At 41.8% G+C, this 21,235-nt stretch overlaps 1 long non-coding RNA gene across 3 annotated transcripts in view; it reads left to right on the top strand.

Annotated features, from left to right (window-relative positions):
• Positions 1–21,235, top strand: part of LOC138824776 (uncharacterized) — a 278,919-nt gene that overhangs the window by 208,867 nt on the left and 48,817 nt on the right. For 2 of the 3 annotated variants that reach the window (XR_011371186.1, XR_011371188.1), the window contains one exon: positions 2,375–2,871. This is a non-coding gene — a long non-coding RNA (uncharacterized lncRNA). Of the gene's footprint in view, positions 1–2,374; positions 2,872–21,235 lie in introns of those variants that run through there. The other variant, XR_011371187.1, reaches the window with a different exon arrangement.

The raw sequence follows: 21,235 nt of genomic DNA, 5'->3' as shown, positions 1-21,235 counted from the left end.
CTGGCTTGTCGCAGTGTGCATGTATCTTGTCTGGCACATAGTAGGTACTCAGGTACTGTTTTGTTGACTCCTTCAAGACAATAGTCAGAAGGCAGCAGAGTGGGAAGCTTGTTTTAATTAAAGGAAAAGGGAGCTAGAACATTGTTTGGCGTATTGTGCGGGTGCCAGCATGGGAGCTAACAGGAAGCGTCCATCTGCAAGTTCTGTGCGCAGCTCACCCCACTGTGAATGTTAATTATGTTTTAAAGGGAGACAGGGAGCCTGGGTTGCTTTTGACACAAAGCAGTAGAAAGAGGAGTGGCCAGGGAAGGAATGCTAAATAGCATCTCCAGTTCTTGTTGCCAGAACTTAGTGCAGCTGAGGGGAGGGAAGGAGAGAATTCTCCCTACATGGTAGCTCTGTGTCTGCTCATCTGGGATGAACAGCTCCTTCCTGGTGTTCTGAAGATGCTACTGCAGGTACCATCTTTGCCTGAGGGTCCTCTTGAGTGCCCGTCCTTATGGCCTTCTCCATATCTTCCTCTTCTCTGAAGTCTTACATTTCCTCTGAACTCTGCTCTCTTCATGGGTCTTCTCTGCTCTCCTATACTCTGTGGGAGATGGAGGTTGACTCAGTATACTTTCAAGATCAATTTTACTATGTTTTGCCGAAAAAGAAAGATGTGGAGTAATGCATGTGGTGAGACTCTAGCTTTTTATGTACAGTGAAATCCAGAGAGCTATGCAGTGCTCATTTGTTCAGCCTGTTTTTATTGAGAATATACTACATGGTAGGCAGTGAACAGCAAAAAAAAGTATTCATCCACAGAGTTTAAATTCACATTCAGGGAAACAAAAAATAAAAATAGTAAACACCTGAGCTACTTGATGTGATAAAAGACGGTGAACTGCGGCAATAACCCTTGAGACTGAGTGTGGTGGCGTTTTGAGGGAGGGATGAGAGTTCAGTTTTTATCTAGATTTTATTGTAAAGGTGACATGCAGAGGGGTTACAGTTATAGTAAGTCAGGTAATGAATACATTTCTTTTTGAACAGTGTCCCCCTCTACCACATTTTCTGTTTTTCCCCTCTCAATCTGCCTCCTGAATTTTGAACTTTCTTTGGTGCTCCAATGGATCTGCATTGTTTTCATTAGTTTTAAAGACGTTAAAGGATGTTTCGTTGTCTTTTAGATATTTACCATATCTCACTCAATTAGCTTTATGCCTTCTACTTATAAATACTTAGAAATATCTCCTGGGGCTGGGAAGGTGGCTCAGAAATATCTCCTGGGGCTGGAAAGGTGGCTCAGGGGTAGAGTGCTTGCCTTGCATGCATGAGGCCCTGGGTTCGATTCCTCAGCACCACATAAGCAAAAAGAAAAAAGCCGGAAGTGGTGCTGTGGCTCAAGTGGTAGAGCACTAGCCTTGAGCTGAAGAGCTGAGGGACAGCGCCTAGGCCCAGAGTTCAGGCCCCACGACCGGACCCCCCCCCCAAAAAAAAAGAAAAAAGAAAAAAGAAAAAAGAAAAATATCTCTTCTACCTTCAAAGCACACACACACACAAAAACAGATTTGTTTTTTTATCCTTACAACCCTTCTGGATCCAAGCTAATCTTGTTCCTTCTCTTTGCATCAGAGTTCTTGAGAGACTCATGCAATTCACAGCCTGAGATTTTTCTACCTCCTACTCACTCTTTCACCCATGCCCATTGGCTTTGGTTTTCATGTTGCCAAATGGCTCTTTTCTGTTGTTGTTGTTCATTGGGCCCACAACCTCTGGTTCAAAGCCAGCCTGGACAAAAGGTGCATGCCAGGATCTCTGGGTATCATTCTCAGCATCCCTGCGATGCCCTTCCCTGCTCTGGGGTTGATTCCTGTGATCACTCCTCCCTCTTTACCCATTCTCCCTGGGTGACCTCATCACCCTTGTATTTTGTTCACCTATGTTTGAGGTCTCCCCAGTTTTTATTTTCTCTACCTTTCTTCCTTGCTGTAGAGTTGACACAGCTGTCCCTCTGGCCCATCTTACTGTCTCCTCTTAAACTAACTACATCTTCTTCTGTTTTATTTTTTCCTAAACAAGATACTAAGATACTAGTATTTAATAATCAAGATGATCAAGATTGAAAGCTGGAGTCACTTGTTCTGATCATGTGACCCCCTCAGTAGTTTCTATGGAAGTGCTGGGTACCTAGAGGGACACTTAGTAAGGGTTTGAAAGTCAGAAGGATTAGTTGTGGCTTTGGGGCAGAGATAACCCGCAGGGTTCCATTTCCCTACTAGGCACACAAGGCATCTTGTATTTCTCAGCTAGTTGGGGTCTCTGTGTGTGGGTTTATTCTCATAGTTCTTGGCAGAAGAGAGCAAACGACATTATTTTTCTTCACTTTCAGGCTTAGTCATCAAATGTTCTGCACAGCTCAGGCAACTTGATCCTTTTGTCTCGCTTTTCCCATGAAGGGAGCTAACCACAGTGGCCTCCGAAGCTTAGACGAGAACAGCACCCAGATGTGAAGAACTCCATCCCCTTCATCATCCTCTCTTGGAAGTAAGCCATGTCAGGCTGCTGCCTGTCCAGGAGCAGCCACGCGAGGCTTTGGCTAATCAGAAAATGAGCTCACATTCCATTGCTCTACTAAGGTTATGGAATTGTCTGTGATGGCATGTAGGATTAATTAATTTCCTTAATATAGACCTCAAAATACAGTTCTTCCTGCGGTGCTTGACAGAACAATGCCGCACTGTTTGGCAAGAATGTGATCTGAGACTCAAGTACAGTAATCATCCGTATCCCATTTGACATTGTGTGGCACAGGACTATGAAGATGCCTCTCAGTACTGCACATTCTCCGTTTATTTCCGGTGTCTTCAGATTCTGGCATGCCTTGGGCTGTGGGTTCATCCACCTGCTACAAGTGCAATAGTTGATCCATTCCATAGAGCAGAGTTGGGTCACATTAACCACCATAAAGCCCAGTGGCTTCTACCATCTCCCAGTAGCCTAGTGTTTCTGAATCATTTCCTGAAAGGCTCTTTAAGTTGCCCTACATTTCCAATATCAGTCTGATTAATAGCAGATATTATTAATAAGTCCACTTCCATGACTGTATACCTTTTGTCAGCCATTATACATCAATATTGTTTACCAGATACAAAAGAGAAAGTTGAGGCCACTGTAGAAGATGCAGTGTGCTTTGCAAGCCTATTTAACACAGTATTCATGGTGCTGATGGGCTAAGAGTGCACGGGGAAGACCAGAACACTAGCCTGAGGACATATGCAGCTGTGTTGAATGCCTCAGGAAAATACATATCCACAGTGTATAATTAGGAAATGTTATAGGTATGAATGTTTTTTTTAGAAAAAATAGTCCAAAGGTGAGTAATTTAATGTCAGAGTGGTGCTAGAAAGATCTAAGAGATAGAAGCATTGTTGTTTTCTTTCCTTTACTATTATAGACTAGAAAGCTAAACTTAGCTATGAGTCAGTATTACTGTTATAATAGGTTACATCTGCTTATGAATGGACTAGAAATAGATCCTCAACTGTATAAAAAATGAATAACACTCCAAACAGGGATGTCTATAGAGGTAAAGGTTGCCCTGATTTGTTGACTGTGTGTATGGTATTGAGGGTTTTATCTTTGGGTGACCTCAGTATGCCAGTATGTTTGAATGTGAATTCTTATAAAAGTGGATTTGTGTTGACTTTGTAGCAAAGATCTATTAGGTCAAGTCCATGGCTTTGTTGTCTTTTTTTTAATTCTTCCTGAATACCTCTTCTCCTGGTGGAGATAATAGAGCCCTTAGGAGATGTATGGCTTGAGTTGCATTGGGGTTATGAATGAGTTCCACTGAGTGGAATTACTTCTGTACTTGACTGTTGCTTTGTGATTTGTAGCAAAGCCTTGAGAGACCTAAAGCTGCCTGGAAGATCTCCATATTCAATTCCAAGCCATTCATGAAGTCTCTTTACATCTTTAACTTATTGACTTCATCATCCATTATACCTTTTTTAAAGTTTAAACTCTCAGATGAGTGGAAGTCTTGGCAAACACAGGGTTCAGGTAAAGTGTCCTAACTGTGCAGAATAATATTCTGCAAAGAAAAAGACACTTTGAATGACTTTCGTTGTCTTCTCTTTGCTAAGTTGACCAACAGAAGGCATTGGGCTAACTGGTATCCAAACTCAAAATAAATGGGATAGATAAAGGGCCTTTTTATACTTTTCATAAATATCAACTCAGTTGGTTCACAGATGCATTTGCGAAATTCAAACATAGCAAACAAAGATCTAGGCAGCCTTGAGCTTGTGTTGTGACTTTAGTTTCAAAACCAAAAACATGACTCATGGAAGAAAGACATTGAGTAGGTGGATTTTGTTAAAGCATTTTTCTTTTGTAAAACAAAAAGAATGAGAAGATTCTTGTTTTGTAAAACAATGAGAAAGTAAGCTATAGATTTAGGAAAAAATGTACAAATCACATATCTGAAACAATACTGCTATTCATAATCTTATATTTATAATTCTTACAACTCTGAAGAATTTTAAGCCAATTAAAAAGTAGCTAAGAGAGCTAAACAGATACTGCATGGAATAAGATACACAGGTGACAAGTAAGCAGATAGAAAGATGTTAAATGTCATATTTCATTAGAGAATTGCAAATTTAAACAATCCTCCAATACTACTATTATACCTATTAGAATGGCTGCAATCCTAACAATGACAACTGCAAATGCTAACGAGGCAGTAGAGAAATGGAAATTCACTTCTTCCCCTTGTAAACTCAAAATGATATGGACACTTTGGGAGTTTCTTCAAAACTAAAAATAGAAATATCGTAATATTCCAGCAGTCAATGCAGTCAATACTACTTGATAGTTATGCAAATTAGTTGAAACCTATGTCCACACAAAGAAAAAGCCTACACAAGGCATGTACAGCATCTTTATTTATAATTTTCCCTAGCTAGAAGCAGTCAAGACATCTTTCAGTAGGTGAATGGATAAATGAAAAATCACACATCCAAAGCTGGGTGCTGGTGGCTCATACCTGTAATCCTAGCTACTCAGGAGACTGAGATCTGAGGCTCATGGTTCAAAGCCAGCTGGGACAGAAAAGTCTGTGAGACTCTTATCTCCAATAAACTACTCAGAAAAAGCTGGAAGTGGTGCTGTGGCTCAAGTGGTAGACTGACAGCCTTGAGCACAAAGAGACGCAGCCCTGAGTTCAAAAAGTCACACATCCATACTGTGAGACACTTCTTAGTGGTAGAAAATAGCTAACAAGTCACAAATGAATATGAACACCTTTGAATGCCCATTGCCAAGTGGAAGGAGCCAATATAAAGAGCCTACATTTTAGGGCTGGGAAGGTGGCTCAGTGGTAGAGTGCTTGCCTTGCATGCATGAGACCCTGAGTTCGATTCCTCAGTACCACATAAGCAGAAAAACCTGGAATTGGTGCTGTGGCTCAAGTGGTAGAGCGCTAGCCTTGATCTGAAGAGCTGAGGGACAGCGCCCAGGCCCAGAGTTAAGGCCCCACGACCAAAAAAAAAAAAAAAAAAAGCCTACACTTTGTGTGATTTCAAGTCTGTATAATTTTGGAAAAAAGCAAAACTGTGGAGACATTAAAAAAATTTCCAAAGAAATGTAAATGTTGCTTAAGTGGTAGAATACCACCCTTGATTGAAAAAGCTAAGTAGGAGCTTTCAAAGGCTATACTGTGATACCAGTACAACAAAATTGCCAAAAGTTTGGGGACAGAGAGGGCCAAAGAATTGGATTGAGCATAGGAAACATTTTTAGGACAGTGAAACTTATCTCTGTAGTATTTCAGTAGTAGATACATCCCATTCTACATTTTTTTTAATACCTTAGACTATATAATGCATAATAAACTTCAACTTGAGCTGTAGATTTCAGTGAATAATCACATATCAACATTGGTTCATTGTTTACAGCAAATGCACTATGCTACTGGAAGATATTAAGGGATAAGGAATCTGTGTGGCAGGAGATGAAGAATTATGCAGCAACAGTACTTCCTGATCCATTTTTCTGTCAACCTAAACTTGCTGTAAAAATAAAGTAGATTTTACATTGGGTGTGGGTGGCTCACTCCTGCAATCCTAGCTGCTCAGGAGGCTGAGATCTGAGGATCATGATTCGAAGCTAGCCTGAAAAGGAAAACCTGTGAAACACTTACTTCCAATTAACTAGCAAAAAGAGTGGAAATGGAGTTTTGGCACAAGTGGTAGAGTGCTAACCTTGAGCACAAAAGAGCTTACAGACAGTGCCTAGGCCCTGAGTTCAGGCCCTAAGACTGGCACAAAAAACAAAAATAAAGTAAGTTTAACAAATATGAAAAGAATCAACAATTTCACTCAAAATAATCAAGAAGTGAACTTTGAGAGCTAGCCTTCTTCAGAAACACTGGGGGAAAAGTTTCATCAAAACTCAAAACCAAGAAGATCTGTGAAAAATAGGCAAGGAGTTCCATGAAATCGGTGTGGAGTGAGGAAAAAGGCCACCGCAACCGGGTAGGAAACTATATTTCATTTTAATTTATTTTTGCACCTTAACTTACTCCTGTTTTATCTTTGTTCCTGGCATGGTAGTAGTATAAAGAAGGCCATCCATGTCCCTGGAGAGGAAGCAGGGTAGATTTTTGTCCCAAGGCACTGCATTTGTCTGTTTGAATTTGCTAGTTTCCTGGAAGGATTTCTGTAAGGGACGCTCCTTTGTTTCATCTATTTTGGAACTCTGGTATAGCTACTACATGCTTGTCAGACACAGTGAAAACCCAGGAAGATGCCTTTGCTTTTTGGGAGAAAAATTAGCACTTGGGAGAACAGTGAAATCCTGTTGGATACAATGCATTTGCTAGGGAGTGAAGCTGAGGCCACGAGGGCTTTCCAAGCTCCTGTGTATATGTAGAGGTAGGCAAATGCACTTGCTCAGGATATTTGCTCAGAAATGACCTGGGGAGACCCATACATCTCCACCTCTGATTGGTTGTTAGGCTCCGGGCAACAGGAAGTGAAAACTCAGGCTGAGTTTCAACCACCTTACTAAGCATTGAAGAGGTGTTCCAACTTCAGGTCAAACTGCAAAGACTTGGAGTGTTGCTTTTACTTATTGCTGACCTGGCTGTGTTGTTCTTGGCTTTCAAGTTGGCAGAAAGAATTTGAGCCTAAACCATCCTAAAGTGTATTCTTGGGTGCTTTCTTGCTCAAACAACACTTTTATTTTTTAAACCAGGTTTACGGTTGTAAAAAAAATTGTAAAGGGTTCAATCTGTACTTGTTATTTTGAAGTCAAGTGATTAGCTTGCATAACTCCTCAAAAAGGTTGCACAAATGCTAATTTTGTTCTTTTATTTTCTGACCAAAAGCCATACATTATATTCCAGCTTAGTGACAGAAAATACTGAACAACAAAATATCAAGAGGCAGCTGCTCAAGCAAGAATGGCAATTTTTAAATATGCATTATTGAATTCCCTAGTAGACAGAAATCAGCCCAGGCATAAAATCTCTAAAAGAGCCAAAGATTGTTGACTTTGTCTCCAGGACACAAAACAGGAAAATTGGACTTGTTTCTTAGGCTACCCACCACAAACCTGTAATATGCCTAATGACTGCTTTCACTCAAAAACAGAAAGATCTCTCAACTGAAAATATAGCCTTTAAATTATTATTATTATTATATAATTTCTTATATAATATGTCCAAAGTTAAAAAAATAACTAGTCCTGATCCTGGATCTTGTTATTTGGGGGAGTTAATATCAGAGCCAAGCTAATGGCTTCATAACCATATATGTTTATTAGAGAGCTAAATTGCTTTTCTGTGTGTATGCTTGAACTCAGTGCCTGGGTGAAGTCCCTGAGTCTCTTTTGGCTCACAGCTAGCACTCTACACTTGAGCCACAGCACCACTTTTAGCTTTTCCGGAGTAGATTATTAGAGATAAGAGGCTCATGAACTTTTCCGCCTGGCCTGGCTTTGAACCACAATCCTCAGATCTCAACCTCTTGAGTAGCTAGGATTACAGGCATGATTTTTTTAAAAATCTGTGTCAATTCATAGCTAACCATTATGGTAAGATTGTTGTCAAGTTTTACTTTCTTTCCTTACTTTTTGCAGCTCACCAGCATTCTCATTTTAGGTTTGGTACACTGTATTATTCACAATTATTTGTTTCGATCTAGGTTGACTTCATGTAACTGTAGTATATACCCCTATCTCCGTGACATTTAGCTTGGCCTTATAGGTTTCTTTGGAAGGAGTGTGTATCTATATAGTACACCTTAAGTACTTTGGTTTTCCACATCTTGGTCTGCTCCTCCATCATGATTAGAATACTCATGAGATTAGAACAGTCCAGAATATAGCTTTTCCTTCAGCCTTAGATCTGGTATGAGAAGGTTATTTAACAAACCCCAACAACACAAAGGTCTGAGCCCAAGAGAGCCACAGACAATTGCTAGCTTTATATAACAGGCGCAGAAGGTAAATGTTTATTGTTGGAAATCACTGAGATAGTGGGATACTTGCTCCTCAGCAGAAGATGATACCATTGATGATCAACAAAATGAAGCTTCTCTCATCCTTGTCATGTTTTCTCTTTAACAGACACATTGTTTATCAAAGACAGGATATGAAGAACAGAACTACCCAGACCTATCAAATTTATTGACAATAGGACCTGAAACCTTCATATTAAGTGACATAAGTTAGTAGAATAAGACTCAGTGAATATTGGATGGATGAGTCCCAATCAGCAAATGTTGTGCCCTGCTGTTCCCTGCTCCACAGTATCTTTTAACTCCCTACTGGCTTTATCTCACCCTACATCTGGAGCTCTTTTAATTTCTGTTCTTTAAAATCTTAAATTTGCTGGGTGCTCATGGCTCAATACTATAATCCCAGCTACTCAGAAGGCTGAGATCAAATGAACATAGTTTGGAGCCAGCCTGGGCCAGAAAGTCCATGTGATTCTTATCTCCAATTAACCTGCAAAAAGCCAAAAGTGGAGCTATGGCTCAAACACTAGTCTTGCATAAAAAGCTAAGGAGCAGTGTCTAGGCCCTACGTTCATGCCACAGTACCAGCATATGCATATACATACAGACACACAGACACACACAAGGTCTTAAATTAACCTTTATAAAACGGGCACAGGAAAAAAAAATCTAACAAGAAATAATAATTGTAAAACCACCAGAAAACTGGAAGTGGTGCTGTGGCTCAAGTGGTAGAGTGCTCGAGCTGAGGGACAGCACCCAGAAAAAAAAAAGAAATAATCATTGTAATTGTTATTACTAATAATACAAATATATAATTGCTAATTATATTAACATACCAATATAGACCTATCTGACAAATTCTTGGCTAAGTAATTGAATCTGTGTCTTCATTTAAATCTCTAATAAATGAAGTCAAATATTTCTTCTTCTGTTTTTTTTTTAGAACAGAGGAAAAGATAATGTCTAGGTCCAGAGCTGATACGTTGTTAAATTTAGAATTTTGAGCCCACGCACTCTGATTAGAGAATTGAATTCTTGTCCCATTATATTACCTTCACACGTTGTATTTCATAGATAAATTGAATCTAAACTTTGCATGCTTTGATGTACTGCTCTCAGAATAGCTTTCGCTAAATTGACCAGGGAACAAAGTTCAATCATGTCAGACTTCCCTAGGCTGGCGATGTCTTGGGTGGCGGAGACAGACGATATCAGAAATTTTTTGTTTTGCTCCCTCTTTTCAGTTCATTCTGATGAGCAGATGATCTCTGAGGAAAGCTTTTTATTCTTGACACTTAAGTTTTAATTCTGAAAAGTGCATCAGGATTAATGAGACAATTGCCTGCAGAAGGCTTTGAGCTCTGGGGAGATGAGAGGCAATTTAAGTGCAAGGTATCACCCCCTCCTTAAGTCAAGTCAACACTGAGTTTTGAAATATAGAACTCCTCTTCAGAGAGCAACACACAATCCAAGCCATGATTGAAATCAACAAGTGCTGAGAGTTGGATGGTGAACTCTCTCTCCCTGGGTGCAGATGTAAAAGTGATTGGTGAAAGAGAATTATACTTGGAGCTATAGAGGGTCTCATGAGGAGACCTTAAACAAATGAGGATCATGACCCAGCACCACTGTTGTTCAGGTAAGCAAGCTGAGGTGAGGAAGGGGAGAAAGGCTATTGTATGGTGCATCCAAGGATATATGTTAATGGAAAGCAAGCACAAAGGATTCAGGGAGATTGGGATCTGGTAGATGGGAGCACTTCAGTGGAATACCAGGACTTGAGAAGTATCTGAATAACTGGTAGGATTTGAGAAGTAGATGCAGGAGAGGAGGGAAGAGTTCCATGTGACTAGAGTTGTATGGTTTCAAGTGTAGAGGTGGCATGTGTGTGATAACACAAGTCATGTTGGATTTCTGCTGTGTCAGAAAAGTCAGAATTTAGATGATCTAACCTGTAGATGTCTATTGATTCATGTATCTTTTGATTATCTGTATTTAGGATCAATTGGCTATCATTTTCTACCTTTCCACTCTCTGTCACTTAAAAGCTCTGTTTCTCTGTGTACTTAGAAGCCAACCTACTTACCTATCAACACATCTTCCCTGTTTCCAAGTAGAACTTGAGCACAACCTACTTACCTAGCAACACATCTTCCCTGTTTCCAAGTAGAACTTAAGCACAAGCGAGGTGAGAGAGGATGCTGCATTGTTCAATAATAGCAGAGGTTGTTTCTAGCACCAGAGAGAACAGTGTAACAGTTACCAGGGTTTTTATTGGGCTGGCTATTAGTTAGGCTTCATTTAAAGGCTTTCCATGCATTAACTGATTGAACACTTGCCTCTGTCCTGTGTGATAGTTTCTGTGCCAAACAAAAATCTGTCTGCATCTCCTGGCTCTGATTTCCTCTGTCTGGACTACATTCTAGCCACTTCTCCAGAGGAGTAGCAGTGTCAGGCTGCGCCTACTGGAGCCTGAGACAGAAGCAAAACCCAGCACAGTCATTATCATTTGTTTCATTCTTTACACAAACATCTGATCCTTTGGTTATTTATGTTCTTGCTTTTCTTGATTTCTAAATATGAGTTAAACGATCACTTAATTGCAGACTTTTGGGGCCATCGTCCTTGGATTTTACCCTAAGCAAAAGTCTCACCCATCTCACCTTACTTTCAGCCTCCAAAAGAACAGTTCCCAGGGGAGCCTCTTTAATGTAGTGCAGTTCCACCCAGCAGAGCTATGATTGGCCTGACACTGGTTTCGTGCCCATCGCTCACATCCTCGAGAAGAATCGTAGCACTCTGACTGGGCTCTGGAGGTAGATGTGGGATGAAGACCTGTCCAACTTCTGGGGCTATTGGAAAAGGGCTGTAGCCTCTTGGAGGCAGAGCCAGGAATGGGGATTTTTCATTTGGATGAGTTGGTTGGGGAGAAAGGAGGCTATATTCAGAAGCAGGACGTAGGAAAGACTCTGGAAAAGTTCCAGGTAAGAAAATGCAGTTTCAGCAAACACTGTCCTGAGGATGATGGTTCTGGGTGAGGCAAGATGCCCACCTTTTGTACCCAGTACTTGGTTGGTCACTGGCTGTGGTCTGCTGGTGGCAGCAGGATGAAGGTCTGTTTGGCTGAAGACATTTCTTTAGTGGACAGGACAGCAGCGGATGGGTACGCACCAGGGCTCACATCATTGGGAAGGGCTGCACACATAGGTCAGGGATCTGCACAGGGTTGGTTGGTCCCCAGTGGTATGTGCAATGATCAGAAATGGACAGTATTCAGATATTCAGCTGGTAGCCCCTGTACTTCCACGTTAGCAAGGCAAACAAAACCAACCAATTGCCCCTCAATGTGATGTGTTTTAATTCACACACACACACACACACACACACACACACACACACACACACACACACACACACACACACACACACACACACACACACACACACACACAGCTTGTGCTTCCATGTATCCTGCTCTGGATTATTGAACAGTGGAAGCAACTGCCTGTGTTGTTTACCCACTGCCTGGCGTACACATAAAAGGCTTTACCATGAGCAGACCGCCCACCTGAGCTCACCTCTCTGCGTTCGTGCAGCCCGCTTGAGTCACAGATCATGGGCAAATCAGGCGACATTCCATGTCACATTCCATGTCTGGCTTCACAGGATAGGACTGGAACGAACACTGTGGACTCCTTCCTTGAGAAATCCGTTAGGAAAGATGAAATGGTGCTATACCAAAGAACTACTCTGGTAGAGCGAGCTGAAATTTGGGGCAAGAAAAGAAAACCCTGGTGTCAGCTAGCTATGTGCCATGCCAGGGAGCCTTTGTGAGTACTCTCCTGTCAGGAAAGGATCCGTGGCCCTTTCATTAGCTGTAATTGAATACCTACAGAGGAAGTAATTACAAATACCAGCCAGGACTCACAGGCTCATCCGTCTTTGTTTATCATCAGAGTAACAGTATTGATCATCCCTAGGCTTCACTCTCTTTTGGATAGGGGCAAGGAAATTGGATTAATAAAGCCTGGCATTTTTTTTAAAACATGGGCCTTTAGCAAAGGCAAATTGGATGTACTGAGAAATGTCACTCTTGGTTTCTTCAGGTGTCCAGGCTGCTCATATACTTAGATGCTGGGGTTTAGCTTTAGCCTCTCAATCATTGTTGGGGGGCCATTGGGATCCCAAAGATACATAGTAGATGGAGTCAGCCTGTTGTTTTGAGGGGTGGCACACAGAAGGCAAGAGCCAAGCCTGGACACATGAGCTGTGTTTGTTTGAGTAACCAAAGGACTGAGGAGGGGACATTCTTTTTATAGAAGACCAGATAATCAGCAAAAAGTGAGTGGAAAATTAGCGCAATGGCTCTAAATGCCAGCATGCATCCAAACCACTGGGAGGGTTGGTTGGAAACAGAGTGAACTACCATTTTGGAGCTTCAGGTTTGGTAGGTCTGGGGAAGGGCTAGAGATTTACTGGTTTCTGGTCTGTCACAATTTTAGGATTACTGGCTTCTGACATCTCCATTTGGGAAATTTTATTACACTAGATTTAGGTTGTGATCATTGATGATGAATGCCACAAAAGAGTGGCAACTAAGCCATATCTACATCTTTGTGGAAGCACACAAAACCATGCATGGGAAATTCTTGTCAAAACATTGATCTGAAATCTATCAAGAGAGATGAGAGGATCGTTTATAGGAAATTTACAGGGCAGAGGCACAGGTCAAGTCCCCACAGGAATGCACACAGTAAAATAGCAAAATCTGCACTGTGGGGAAGTGTGCAAGGCAGAAGAGAAACTTACCTTCAGGAAGAAAAGAAGTCAGAGGGGAGCGTGTGGGTTTTGAGAAGCTTGATAGCAGGATCCCAAAAGCTGGGCCTGTTGAGTCCCGATCTGTGCGATTAACTGTGGAGAAGTTTATAAGGTGAGCAAGGAGAAGAGAACAGATGAGCAGATATTGGGATGTATTGTTACCATCCTTCTTCCCATTGCTGGCTCCTTCTCAACTTAAATTTTTTTTACTTTATCTCTTAAAATACAATTTTATGGTTATTTTAGGGTGCTGTACAGAGAGGTTACCATTTCATAGTCAGGTGATGAGTATCTTCTTTTATGGACAGTGTCACCCCTTCCTTTGCTTTCCCCCAATTTCCCCCTCTCATCCTTGCCCACAAGTTACACAATTCATTTTTCACATAGTGTATACAGAATAGCATGATTTCATTTGTTCATCTTCCCTCCCTCCCTTTCTGCATCCTTTCGCCTCCTCTTTAAAAGAAGAAAAACCCCAAAGCCAAAACAAACACCATGACAACCAACCACAAAAACCCATGTTTTTATTTCCTAGAATTTGAAATGTGCAGAGGAGTTACGCCTTTGGGTTCTTCCCCTAAGGATATTCTCCTTTAGTCTGAGTGTGTGTGTGTGTGTGTGTGTGTGTGTGAATATCCTCCTTTAGTCTGATTCTGTGTGTGTGTGTGTGTGTGTGTGTGTGTGAATATCCTCCTTTAGTCTGAGTGTGTGTGTGTGTGTGTATGTGTGTGTGTGAATATCCTCCTTTAGTCTGATTCTGTGTGTGTGTGTGTGTGTGTGTGTGTGTGTGTGTGTGTGTGTGTGAGTGAATATGCCTAGACCTCAACATTTGATTCTCAATTTAAATGTCACCTTTTTAGTAAAGGCTTCATTGTCCCAGTGCCAAGAAACCTTCTGTCTACATGCAAGACACCTTTCTAATAGTCTCCATTTAATGGTACTCTGTGCTCCTGTGAATGCTTTAAGATCATTTGGGTTATGGAAGGAAAGCCAATATTCAATATTGTGCAACAATTTTGCAGTTCTTCTATATAAGAGATTGAGATAGAGAGAACAGATACACATATTGTAAGTAGAACATGTTCAGATCAGTATTACTTTCATTACATATGAATGAATGCCTAAGGCTTTTTATTTAATATGCTCATAAAAACCACAGGCACCCTCATCATGCGCTTCTAATTTTTTTTGGAGCAAGATTTTTCACATGGCAGATCACTCCACAGTCTCCCCATTTCATTCCATAAGATGAGCCCAGCAACCAACAGTTTCTGGGTTTTGGATGGCAAAGGAGCAGATCCTTACAACAGCCAAATCCTTTGTATAAGGAACTTCTCACCATCCCCAGCATGGGCTAGTAGGGTAGACTAATATACTCTGACCATAAGCCCATTCGACTCTTTGTATAGACTGTCCAAGTCTCCTCCCTTGCAAACACACTTTACTCTAAAAGGTTTGGTTGATGGAGAATGAGCAGACCTAAGAGCATCTGTGGTGACTGAGACTCATGGAGTGGTCCCTGGCTTCTTGGAATTCTGAGAACAGTATCAACCCAGCTCATGCATAATCATTGCAATTTCCAAGTCAGAACTGTGGCAAGGAGCAAGGTGCTCAAGGCTGGACTTTGCTAAGGTGCATCTCTGCCTCTAAATCCAGCAAACATTCACTTAGCACTTAACTGCCTCTGTCTGATGTTAGAAACCTCAGTGAGAAATATTAGATAAAATAATGGATTATACTGACCCCCTCAATGGGGTCAGTAGGACTCCCAGTTGTTGTGCGTGCTGCTGGCTGTCCATCCTCTTGAGGAACTGAGTCAGCTATGCATAGTTGTCTCACCTAATGTCACCTCTCCTTCCCACACCATCCCTTGAAATGACTGGTCTGGCGAATCCTCGCAGATCAGTGTCCCCACAGGAGGGCCGAGGCCTGTACTGAGTCTGCGCTGTAGTACCCAGTCTTGGAGCCCCCCGTAGACCACCAGAGACCTTGGACAATGCAAGCGGCAAAGAGTCGTTTATTAACGAACTCACGAGCACAGACCTCATGCACACGGTTGTAGGGGTGTTAGCAAGAGGCCCCGAACAAAGGATTACAGCACCTTTTATACATTTTAAGGTAGGGGCAGGGCCCCAGTAGACACTCACAGCAAATCACTATGCCACGCGGGAAATTTTGTAACACTCTTTGTAAAATGATTGGCGCTGGCTGACTCGAGGGGGATGGTTGCTTTGGATGATAAGGGTTAGGGGGAATTCTCATAGGTGGTCATTATCTCGGGGTCCAGTTCCCGGAGGAGGATCCGGAATATGTGTTAGCCATTGTTCCAGACTCTGGGAATGTCTGGGGCTTGAGGTCAGCAGTTAGTTATCTATCACGGCGGTTACATTCTTTAGAGTTTGTTGACACAGACCTATCTTTATACTTTAACGTTAGCAAAAGCAAGTTACAGAAGCGAAGTCAGCAGTTAGTGACTGCAAAATGGTGAATATAATTCTCAGTTCTTCAGCGCTATGAAGTTTCAATGTTCCCTGTGCCTGGTTCTTCCACTTATCACGTACTTCAGGTCGTGTTCTCAGAGAACATCTCTGCATTCTTTCCAGCATGCCAGTCTTTCTCAGGGTCTGCTTCCTTGAGAGCTCACTCTGAGACATCCCCCGGCCGATGACTTTATAGACAAAGTTTAGAAACAGAAGCATGAGCCGGGCACTGGTGGCTCACGCCTGTAATCCTAGCTACTCAGGAGGCTGAGATCTGAGGATAACTATTCAAAGCCAGCCCGGGCAGAAAAGTCCGTGAGACTCTTATCTCCAATTAAGCAGTAGAAAACCCAGAGTGGCGCTGTGGCTCAAGTGGTAGAGCACTTGCCTTGAGCTGAAGAGCTGAGGGACAGCGCCCAAGCCCAGACCAAAAAAAAAAACCCAGAACACAACAACAAAAAGAACAGAAGCATGAGTAACTATGTACAACCCAGTTCTTAAGTGCTACAGTGCAATCAACACAGATGCTGCGTCCACAGCCAGCAGGGACTGCTAGTGATGCGCTGTGCAGCAGGCAGCGTGTGCTAGTGTTGCAGCTTCACACTGCTGCTTTAACCTTCTCAGGTTCTTGTCTGGGTAGTGCCATGAATGAAGGCCATGGACAACAAAGTGTGAGTGTGAAAAACTTTATTCCCAAGAGAAACATCTCAGCTGAAGGCCATTACTGCACTTTGTGTGTCTACTCTCTTTCTGTCTCCCTAAGTACCTGAAAGTTTATAGGGGTGTTTATACTCTGAATGGTTGCTCCAGTTATAATTAGTTGTTTGGAAAGTGATATTTTTATTGGTAAGGTACTACCACATCCTGACTCGTTATTAATTCCCAATCAGTATACTTATGTAAATCCCCATGCCCTAGGAACACAGGAAGGCTACTGAAATTTGAGGAACTAAAAGGGGCTGGGAGGGCAGGGGCAGGATGTTCTGCTTCCTGCTAGAATATTCTTTTGCAACAATGCTGTCTTTTGTTTTGTATCTGGTTTGAGCTTGTCAGGAGAAGATACTCTCCAGGGACCCTGGATCCTAACCTACAGTATAGGAATCACTTGCTTTGAACAATACACAACTGACCCACCCACCCTTTTCTGTTCATTCCCAAGAAGAGAAAGAACAAGCCTTTTACTAAACAGGAGCCAGAGATGTGGCACAAGGAACACAGGATGGGGAGAGACTTTCAGAGAGCTGCTTACCCTTTCCTCCTTCCTGTTTACATCCCTGTGTCTTTTGAATGTACTTATGTAGTAATGCCTTGCTTTTCATTTCATGTGGTGCACGGGTTTATATGTCTCCTAGTACACAACTGTGAATTCTGCCATGAAGCTACCGTTGGGATTTTACCAGATCAATAACCAAGTTGCTCCCAGATTTGCTGAGGCAGGTTTGTACACTTACAATACCAAAAAAAAACCCCAAAAAACAAAGGGCTCAAAGAAAGAAGAGAGTTCATCTAAAGATAGCTAGATTGCAACATTAAACCTTTAATTAACTTGATGGCTCTGACTTAAGAAAATCAATGGAAACTTCTTACTCGTAGGAAAGAATAAATTTAATATTTTAAATGCAAATGTTTGTCCTTTTCTTCTATGTTAGTGTGCAATTTATTTGGTGGGCCTCTATCTGGATCATTTTCTCCTGAAATTGCAGTTTTTTTAAAAACTGAAAATGTGATTGCTACATGGGGAATAGGTTAGGAAAATGGAGGAGAAAGGAAAAGGCCAGACTCGATTCTCAATAGCAAGGACTGTTTATTAGGGCACATTAGTGAGGGGCGACAACCTTCCCATAGGAATGGAGGTTGTGCGAGGAGGTGGGGTTATAGTTAGGCTTTTATGAGGTCTGAGCAAGTAACAAAGGTTACTTTAGTTCAGTACAGGGGAGGTTACCACAGGTATGGCCAGAAAATAGGTCAAGTATATGTAGTGATAATTGACTGCCTTGTTGTTAGGGAGCAGAGGGGAGTGATCGTCCAAGGTCTCAAGTTACATAAGTAAGGTAGTGATTACCTTTCTTGTTTAACTTGTTACCTCTTCCACCATCATTCCCCCCACCCCCCACCCCCCCCCCCCCCGTCTCCCACTAAGTTGTACAGTCTGTGAGTATGGCTGTTGCATTGTTTCCCCCTTTATCCTTTGTCTCACCACTTTGTTGTTCCTTCTCTTCCCTAGTTCAGAAAAAAACGTATGTGCAATACCGAGGGTATCAAAACCGAATACAGTGACAACAGGGGATAAACCACAGGGGGGAAAACACAAAAGAAAAAAGAATCACGTGGTACATTGAGAACAACAACAAAGAAAAACCTTTTGTGTCCATGTCTTGGAATTCATTTTACTTAGCATCATCGTATATGGTCATAGTAAGGAAATGGAAGGGCTTGGGAAAAAAATCATATGAAGTGAAGCCAGACCCAAAGAAACATAGGTCTCATGATTTCCCTTATGTGTAATAATTAGTACACATCTAGGATAATCTTAGCAGATGAGCAGAATAGGTCTCAAGCTTCTTAATGTTCAATTAGCTGTACGTTTGTCTTGCCTTGACTGTTTGACTTTCACAGGGTTCAGTTCTCAGCATTCTGACTGCTTAACCCTTTCCTGATCTCAAAGTTGGGCCTCAGGATTAGTTCCCCATAGGTTAGGCCCACAATGTGATGTTGAGGGCCAAGCTTAGCTTGGATTGCCCTGCCTCCATCAAGCAGTCTGCGCATGTCTGGTGGCTTGCCTGGCCTCTGTTTTTACCTGGGGAAATAAGGTGGGGATCGAGCCTTCAGAATAAGATTTTAGAAGACCTGAAACTACAGAAAGAGAAACGCTTTACAGAAAGTCAAGTGATCAGTGTTTTGATTGTGAAAGCCTTTTTGAGATGGGAGAGGGAGAGATGGGTCTGAAGCATTTTTTATGTGGGTATTATTAGGTTTCAGTGTGTTCCTTTGGGAGGCTCAGATTTTTCTGTTGAAATCATTTATTTCATCAGGAGTTCATTGGGCAACATCATATTGCACTGGGGACTCTGAAAAGATATAAAATAACTGCTCCTCTCTGATTCAAATTGTATTAATGTAAATTTACCTAACAATTAGCTGTGATTCCCTTAACCTGGTTAGGGTCCTGGAGAACCCACAAAACAAGTTACTGCTAACAAACATGGGGTCGAACCTGCCCACTGCCAGGGATGCCTTACCTATCTTATCCGGTCCACAGTCACTGTTCTAGACTAGTAGTTAGGTTAAGGGTGTGAGCAGCTATTTGTGATCTAGGTAGCAGTTGGTGCTGACCAGTGGCAAAGACAGAGGGAATCTAACATGGAGAATGTCAGATATCAGAGCCTCTGAGGAAAAGCATTGCAATGAAGCTTTTCAACTTACAGATGACCAGCCTTGTGGCCACCAAAGTCATAAAATGTCACCTGATGGTTTTATTTTGAGTATTCCACCTACCTAAGGACTAGTGATAAACTTCATTACAGCCTAAAGTATATTGCCAAAGAGTCTTAAGACAATAGGTCTTTAACCTACCTAACTACTTAGTCCAGTTAGTTGTACTCTCGAGGTCAAATGTAATTTAGTAAATGAATCTTTTCCTTGGGACACCTCTCTGCCGTAGGCTGGTCCTGGGGAGGGGCTTGATGCTTCTATCCTACAGTCCCTTTGGAACTGTAAGAATTAAAATCTTTTTCTTTTTCCTGTCACTTGTGAGAATTTTTGTTTTGTTGGTCCTGGGGCTTGAACTCAGGGCTGGCCACTCAGGCTCCGCCCTCCCCCCTGCTCAAGGCTAATGCTCTACCACTATGAGCCACAGTTTCCTGGCGATTAATTGGAGATAAGAGTCTCATGTTTTTCTGTCAAGTTCCTGCTTTGGCCAGGTGGCTTGGCCCTGTTGATGGTGTTTTAGTTACATTCTATTCCTATTACACTTGGCACTAAGACATCCTGTTACAAGTCCATTGGAGTTTAGTCCTGGGTTTTTCCTGTTACATTTTAACTAAGCCATATCCTCTTAACCTTGTGACCTTCTTCCAACCAGCCAGTCCTGAAAGATTGTGAACCTAAGGTCTGACCAGGCTCAATAAGGAAAAGCACTGTGTTAAAGATAAAACCTGGGCAGACTTCTTGCTTAGTGTGCTTGCATACTTGGAATTTTTGTCAGTAGAGCACCCTTCTGCAGAAGTAAACGTTTCCTTTCCAGGTTTCTTTCAAGTTGATGCATACAGGAAGGGTAACTTCCTGCATAGCCTCTCATTTCTAACACTGGGACATTTCTAACACTGCCATCTTGGAATCGAAAGGCAGGACCACCTTGTAGGCATTTATGGCTCCTTATTATAACAAGGCAATCTGAAGTCAAGGGGCTGTTAGACCCTCTGCTGCTACTCTTAAGCCACCCTATGACTTAGAATGTTTTAAAGCTGCATACCTTCTTATACCCTGCCCCCCAGTTGTACCTATTTAACTGCAGGTCTGTATCTGCTCCGCTGAAGATGGCTAAGGAGATGGCCAAGGATAGACTGCAATGCTGTCTTCCCATGCCACATAGCCTCTTTCTTTTCCACATTCCATTTCTAATGAACTTTCTTACCATTTGTACTATATTCTTGCCTGCATTTTTCTCATGATGGACACAAGGATGGAAGCTGTCTTAGCTGCCCTAACTTTCTGGTAACTTCTATCCAGTTTCCTTTTGTTCTTCCTTTTACTCTAATTTTAGATTCCAGAAAGAAGAAACTTGTGATGAGGATTGAATAGGGCAGGGTTTGGTGTTAGGAAAAATAAATCATTCTGATTTGATGTAGCATAAATCCAGGCTGTATCAGGTATTTACAGCATTGTAAGAAGTTAGCTTCAGGCTGAGCCTTGACGTATAATCCCCACAGATTCACAGGCATCACTGTTACAAATACACACAGTATGTGAAGGGCTAGAGAATGCCAAATAAATGGGCAAGGCCTTATCTCCTTGTCTTAGTGTTTTGGGGATGTTACAACAAAACTACCACAAATTACATGGTTTGTAATTAGCAAAAAATAACAAATAAAATTCTGGAGCTGTAAAGACTAGAAGATCCATGATCAAGGCAAGAATTTTCTGCCTGGATTGGCTTCGAACTGTAATCCTCAGATCTGATGATTATGGTTTGAAGCCCACCTGGGAAGGAAAGTATGAGACTCTTATCTAAAAAGTATGAAATGGAAGTGTGACTCAAGTGACAGAGTGAAAAAGCTGAGACAAAGTCCAGGCCCTAAGTTCAAGCCCCAGTATGACACAAAAACAAAATAATAATAATAGATGCTTCTCTATGGTAACCACTTTACTGTCTATATGCCTCCTATACCATCAACTCTGATGATCATTATTCATTATTCATTATCT

This window comes from Dipodomys merriami, unplaced genomic scaffold, assembly GCF_024711535.1.
Source record: "Dipodomys merriami isolate MVZ:Mamm:240054 unplaced genomic scaffold, mDipMer1.0.p SCAF_13, whole genome shotgun sequence".
Classification (NCBI taxonomy): domain Eukaryota; kingdom Metazoa; phylum Chordata; class Mammalia; order Rodentia; family Heteromyidae; genus Dipodomys; species Dipodomys merriami.
This window is presented reverse-complemented; position numbering and strand designations above follow the sequence as displayed.